Below are 6,924 nucleotides of genomic sequence, written 5' to 3' on the forward strand. Positions count from 1 at the left end.
GCCACGTAACAGTTTGAAGGGATGAACCCAGGCCCCTGTGCTTCTGATGCCGGAATCGGCCACTGAGTCACGAGTATTTGATTATTACACACTAAAAGCTCGTTAATACGAACTGCAAGGAGACGCCATCTCAGTCCGAATTAATCGAAGTTCGAGCTCGTGAAAGGGAAGAATAACAAGAGCGCACTGCGATCGGGAAGCAGTAGGACAATCCAACTATTTTATGCCTGAAAAAGTTTGGCGTTACAGTCTGCTTTTGTCCTTAAAGGCGACAGCCAGCCCTTTTTGCCCAACGACCGAATGTAACGGAAGGCCTCCTTCTCGCGTATATTCTAAAGCAAAAGAGACGAGCGGCATTCCATCCGGTCATTACTTCCGAGCGATGGCAGCACTGGTGCTTCGTCCGACTCCTCCTCGTAGTCACTGCTAGCGACAGGTTCTGCGCATCGAACCAAACATACGAAGCCAATGCTACCCGTCAGCACACTCCTCACGTTGAACTCGCAGCAACGTAGTCCCCAAAGAAACTTCTTCCAAAACGTCCGCCATGGGGTGTTATGGTTGCTTTTACCCAACTGAAATTCTTTCTCTGTGTTTCTCCTCTTTCAAACCTCGTGTGCAGGCAGCGGGACTGTTTCGCTGGCCGTAGGCTAGGCTTTTAGCTGTCGGCGTAGTGCGGCGTAGTTCGAATTACCTGTGGCCGAGGCCACTCGCGTTCGATTTAACGGGCTTTTCTATACACAGACTTATATATGGAGCCGGGAAGGACAAAATGTCGCAGTTATTTATCCATAAATTTGAATGATTGAATTTCAAATTAACGAGCTTTTTTAGAACGTACAGGGACCAATGCTGTTTACTGGAACTGTGTAAGAAGAATGCCTTGAGTGCTAGTGGAAAGGAAAAGCCGAAAAACAAGGGGAACACCATGAACAATAATATGCGAACATGCAAAAAGAGGATGTGGCTATGAACACTCTCACAGGAGAGCATACCGCATGTAGCTTAGAGTGACTTTGGTCACAACATATCTTCTAGGTGTATAAGGATTTCGGTGGAGTGTGATTTTGAAGAAGTCGCTGGTTAGGGATTTTAATCTTATATGCAGGTGTTCTGTGGGCTATGCAGGGCTATGAAAAACATGAAAAGCACGTCGTCGTGTTTCTGAGTAACAAGACAACGCAACACAATGACGGTTCATCCAAACTTCTTTGACAGCTCTCTAGTGGACGTCTCAAACAAATACATCGTCTTCACAAGTTGTGTAACCATGTTTTGTAGCTCCCGGAGCACCGCACAAGTGACAGCTCACTGAAGCAACGAATACATCCCTTTTTGGTAGTAATGTTTTAGAGGGGATGGTCTCCGTCTGTAATAAAAATACTTTCATGGGTGGTTGGGAGCCGTATTTTCCGAACACCGGCTACGCATCCAGCCTAGGCAGCCAAATAAACAGACATAAAGAACGGTTCTGGGAAGAGCAATGATGTGTGTAAGATACGACGTTTTTAAAGATTAACACGACACATGGTATTATTAGTTGCAGAGAAGGCGTGCCAAAAATGTTCTGCGACGTAGATTGCATACACAAACCCCCTAAATGATGCTGCGAAAATATAAAAGTCTGCAAATATTAGGGCAAGGTGAAACCCTAGAGATTAACTTGCAAGAACAAGCGACGAAAGGGGCTAGTTGAATGGCGAGAATGCAAGACGCGCGAAACAACTTCTTGCACGAGGAGGTGCGTTAAGGATAGCCAACGTCACTGACAGGCCTGAAGAGGATGGGCGCCAAGGTAGAAGACTCCACAAAAGTTTCATGTAGCTGCTGAAACAGTTCGAATGTGAACCTGAACGAAATGCGGAATTTCCATTACGCACACCAATTAACCAGTAATAAATTGCTTAAGATTGCGACAATCCCTAGATCGAAGTTTGGGAGCAGTTGGTGTGTTGATATTGAAATTTATTGACCCCGAGAATTTTAGACTTAAATGTAGGTTTACTTACAAAGCACTCTGTCGCCATCTCTTAAACAAAGTAAACAGACCTCCAGACAGGGCCTTGGTTTCTCCGGCCATCGAGACGGCCCGGTCAAGAGGCATCCTGGACTAGGGACGCTTCGCCAACACCCTTTTCCTTTCCTTTTTGCTCTAATAAACGGTTTCTACTACTGCTACTCCAGTCATGCAGCAGTTTTTTCAATTAGAGTGTCGGTGGGTGCCTTCACCGCACGCTTTCTGGATGAGGCCATGAGGAAATGGTTTACTACGCACTACTTGGTCGCCATCTTTTAGCGGGATACCCCAGTTCAGCACGTCTTATGCTTCACTCCTGTTTCCTCCCCACTGTATAGTTGTCCTGTGCTCCACCGCTTTCATCCGCGCGATTCCGGTGCACGTTCCTCCGCTTTACTCACATTCCTCTCTTCGCTATCACCGTCATTCATTCTCCGTGGCTGTCTACGTTCTCACTCCTCTGTCCTCCCCAGTGGTCTTCGCAGGTTACCCTAACGGCGACGCCGACGTCACTCAGCTCCCGAACGGGCGTTTAATTGGGAACTGCTCTCTAAAAAATATATAGCGCGCCTCGAGCTGGCCAAAATACAGAGATGGTGCGGTAAAAACTTCTGGGCCTAAGGGCGAGAATTGCCAGAGCGTGCTCACCAATACCGCGGTCTGTTCCTGCTCGAGTCTGGTGGGGCGTCAAGCTACTTAGTGGTACAGAGAAAAATCAATGCCAGAGCATCGATCCGGAGCAAGCGCCCACGAGTAAAAAAAAACCAGCAACCAGAGCTCTAGAAAAAGTTGGTCTTATCCTCGGAAACTAATCCTAATTGATAGGTTTACGCGATAATTTTGGAACACTATTCTTATCCACAAAAATGCCAAATTATGAGCGTAGGCTGACACTTTCAATTCAGTGCTTCAAACATTCAAACATACACTCAAACTAACGAAAACTCATGCATAAAAGTTGTAAAGTACGAATTTTAATGAAAAAACGACCAGCCCGGTTTTGCAGAAGCATTTATGGCCACAGGCTACAGGCTGACAGGTAGTAACCAATTGCGCAGGCCTATTGGTGTAGCAAAGACGCACACCCTGAATTATGACCATAGCAATATTTACATGCTTCCTCAATGACAACAAAGGGTAATAGTGAAAGCAATAAAATGATCTTGAAAGGTATATGTGCAGCTGTGCGAGCTGCTCATGAGAGTGGGTTCACAACTGAAGAGCCGTGCTGTAAGGTGCAAATTTGTCTTTATGGAGCGGCGGCGTAGGCCCATGTGTGATGTGGGGTCCATATGCAATCTTCTATACCTACAAAATGAAGTGGCCGATTGAATAAATGATTCATCAAAGCCAAGCCTAAACAACTGGACCTAGGGACTTGAACCTTCCGGAATACGTTTCTACGAAGGCGTAGGGGCTCACTAAAGCGGGATAATCAAAAATTAGGCCCTAAGGGAGGGGGACATTGTGCTTTCGCAAATGCATGATAATCTCGCTCACCCCTTGATATTTTGAAGATCCTTTTGCTGATATATGTAGCCCTTAAAAATCTCTAAAAGGCTAGCTTTACGGTTCTGTCTTATCCAACGGTACTGGAGCGAATCTGCATTTCCGAGCAAATTGGGTGTTTTTTAACATTTCCCAATGTATGCTCCACTGTTTGATACATCCAATTGGTTTTTGCTCATCAATGCGAAGTATACAGATGGACAAAAGCTGTTTTCAGGATTTATCCCAGTGGCGGGGCTAAATTCGTGAGACGGATTTCTTGAAATCGAACCCTTGACGGGCTGAAAAACACTAACAGGGGATGTCGACGCACAGACAAACCACTGATTCAAGAAGATTCAAGTTTCAGTACTACGTGCATATTATGGTGTTGCAGCTCGACGGGGCTGAGGGGTTTTTAAGTTACACCCCTGAGAGAAAGAAAAGCGATAAGTAGTTTTTGTACAATTTTTTTAATCGCAGGCCCTTTGAGACATTGAACAGGTGTTTGTTAATGTAGATAATGTATACAAGTATCTAAAAACTGTATTAAAAGCCACCTGATAGGAAGAAGCAGGATTTTAGAAAGATAGTGCGTTTTTACAGATTGCTCAATAACTATTAACCCCGTTGGCAGATTCAAATCGTTTTTACTTACAAATGCTGGCAGTTGAAACCTCCGAAAACCCTTTTCACGATTTTGTCCTCGGAAGCAAAGAGAAAACGAGCAGGATTTATAAATCTACACCCCTCAGGAAGTGTAATTCAAAGGAATTTTCGCGTCTTAGATAATGACGCGTTTTCTCTAGAGTTTCTTTAACCACAAGCCTCCCGTAGGAGTCCATGCTATTTTTTTATAGAAGTGTGAGTCATGTTTATTCATCATAACTACTGCGATGACCCTTGCCATGGGTAGAGAGAGATAGCAATAACTTGTATTGACGCCGAGGATTAGGGCAACCAAAAGGATCTCTACATCTTCAGCCGCTCGAGTAATGAACTTCTTCTGTAGCTGGGATCCGAGCGATCAAATGCCTCCATTTGCTATCCCGGGGAACTAATAGAACGGATGGAGCGTCTGCTAAAGTCAATATCTGGTGTGGGACCATGACCCTTTTAGCGCAGTGGCATGGGTACACAGTCGTTTAAGGAGACTATCTCGGAACAATTTAGTTCAGGGTAGTTTTATTATAACACGAGCTCTAGACGTTTCCCACAAAGCCCAGGTCAAACCCCCCACAGCAGGTGGTGGTTCGGAATTGTGTAGAGCGCCACGGTGAACTACCTCTAAGTAATAAATAACTCAACCGTGTATGTATCACTGAGTAAGGCTGCGGCGAAGGACTTGTTATAAACATTCGACAATGTGGTTTGTCATAATATGTGAATGAAGCGCAGTTTTTGTCTCCACCTCGGGGAGATCTGCTGCGTGGTTCTTAAGTTGAGGACCACAAACGGGGACTTATGTGAAAGGTAAAACGAAGATATATGAATCCGAAGTGGGTACGAATGGGATCTAAATGTCTTATAAAACCCCTGAAAGTCCATCCGGCCGCGGTGTCTTACAGGCTGAAAGGTAGTCTGACACAGTCTTTTTCTGCGCTATAGCAATCAAAAATTACAAAATGAAATAATTATTAGAAGTATTTATTACCGATTACCAAGTTACTATCATCAAAATCTCAAAAGAGATTATCCCATGATGTCAAGCAGCATGCGGAGCACACAAAGCAGGTAAGATTCCAGGGAAAACGGTTAGGCTCCTCCTTCAATCCCCCCGAAGGATTACGTCAAAATCCCATGGATAACCGGCGCAGAATCCGTAAGGGTAGTGGGCTCAGTGGACGCCCTAACATCGCAGAAATATCTTAAAAAAATTGACGTCAAGGGCTGTCCCAAGTATTCTTAGCTTTATGGTTGAAAACTTTACCAATAAAATAAAACTGCCCAAAGGGTCAATATCATTCCAGCCGGAGCCGATGCCTGATGAAGCTTCGTAACCATTACCGTGATAAGGCGGTATAATTGGGGTTTCTATATCCTACACTCTAAAGTTTTTCTCACTTTGCAAGCGTGAGTGTCGGTGATTTGTTGCACGCTTGGTCCAAGCGTGATGTGCTTTCACGCTTGCCACGATTCTGCACGCCGCTACCATTCTCGCGCTTGCGGCAAGCTTTGCGGAATCGCCCGGTGTATAAGAAAGCTGCCTAGGACAGGTAGCAATGTCCCTGGGAACGGCCGGATCACGGGCGCCTCGGTGTCGGGGAGATTCAAACTCCGGTGACTGCAATCGCGGCGTGTTGAGACGTGACCCGGCGAGGCGGACTCCGCAACCGAGATCTCATCTCCCCCTCTCTCAGGCTCAGCGTCCGCCACTACTCCGGCCCCTCAAGAACTCTAAATAGAGTGTCCTGTGTGTCTGTACTGTGTTCGTGCCATGTGCACAAAAGCTTTGGGAAAAGCCGCGGAGGCGTCACGGCGATTGTTTAAAACCCGCCCTTTCGGCGGATAGTTCATTCGTTCTGTAGCAGCGAAACAATGCTGTCGCTCTGCTCGTGTCCTGTACTGTAACCTCGCCCGGAATGACATAGTTGTTGTATTGCTTCGGCTAATCTCTTGCCATGCAGTAAACCAGTTAAGTTGGCCTTCGGCTTCTTGTCGTCGTCACCAAGACCGCAACCCTTGCTGGCCTGACGGAGGTGACGGAACCAGGTTTCGGGAGGCCTTCCTGAATGTAAGAACTGGTTGCCAGTGGTCGAATAGCAACTTCGTAACACGCTGAAAAATCCCGCTTCCTAAGCCTGACTCGCGGGATGAGTAACACTTGCAAAACGTGAGTAAAGGATATTTTTTGCACGCTTGTTTCAGTCGTGGTGAACTACCACGCTAAGCGCTCACGCTTGCCATCCGTGACTGGCGGCTTTCCTAACGCTTAGTGAACGTGAAAAAAAGGGTTTGTCCTTACTCGATCCGGCATTCTCCAGCTGTGTTTAAGACGCCTCTCTGACAGTCAGAAATAATTTAATAAGAAAGCTGAAAGAACACAATAGTTTCTGCGCCAAATTTAAGGCCTGGGTAGCTTGGAGCACCCACCAGTCCATTAAATACGGCAAAACAAACGTTTTCTTCTTCCAGCTTTTTAAAATGATTTCTGACAGTCAGAGAGGCGTCTTATACACAGATGGAGAATGCCGCATCGGGTAAGGGAAAATCCTCTTTTTCACGTTCACTAAGCGTTAGAAAGGCCGCCAGTCACGGATCGATACGCCTCGCATTGCGAATGCAGCGTTGAATCTTTGTTATGCACTGCCCCAATGTTAGTAGTATTAGCAGAACAAGGGGGTTTATGATTGTGTCTGAATTTCGGTTGGGATAAACCCAAGCGCCGTTGAAGGCCATTCAAGACAAACGTTCGTAAA

Source organism: Haemaphysalis longicornis, unplaced genomic scaffold (genome assembly GCF_048455015.1).
Source record: "Haemaphysalis longicornis isolate Haplotype H1 unplaced genomic scaffold, Haemaphysalis longicornis Haplotype H1 scaffold_7, whole genome shotgun sequence".
Classification (NCBI taxonomy): Eukaryota; Metazoa; Arthropoda; class Arachnida; order Ixodida; family Ixodidae; genus Haemaphysalis; species Haemaphysalis longicornis.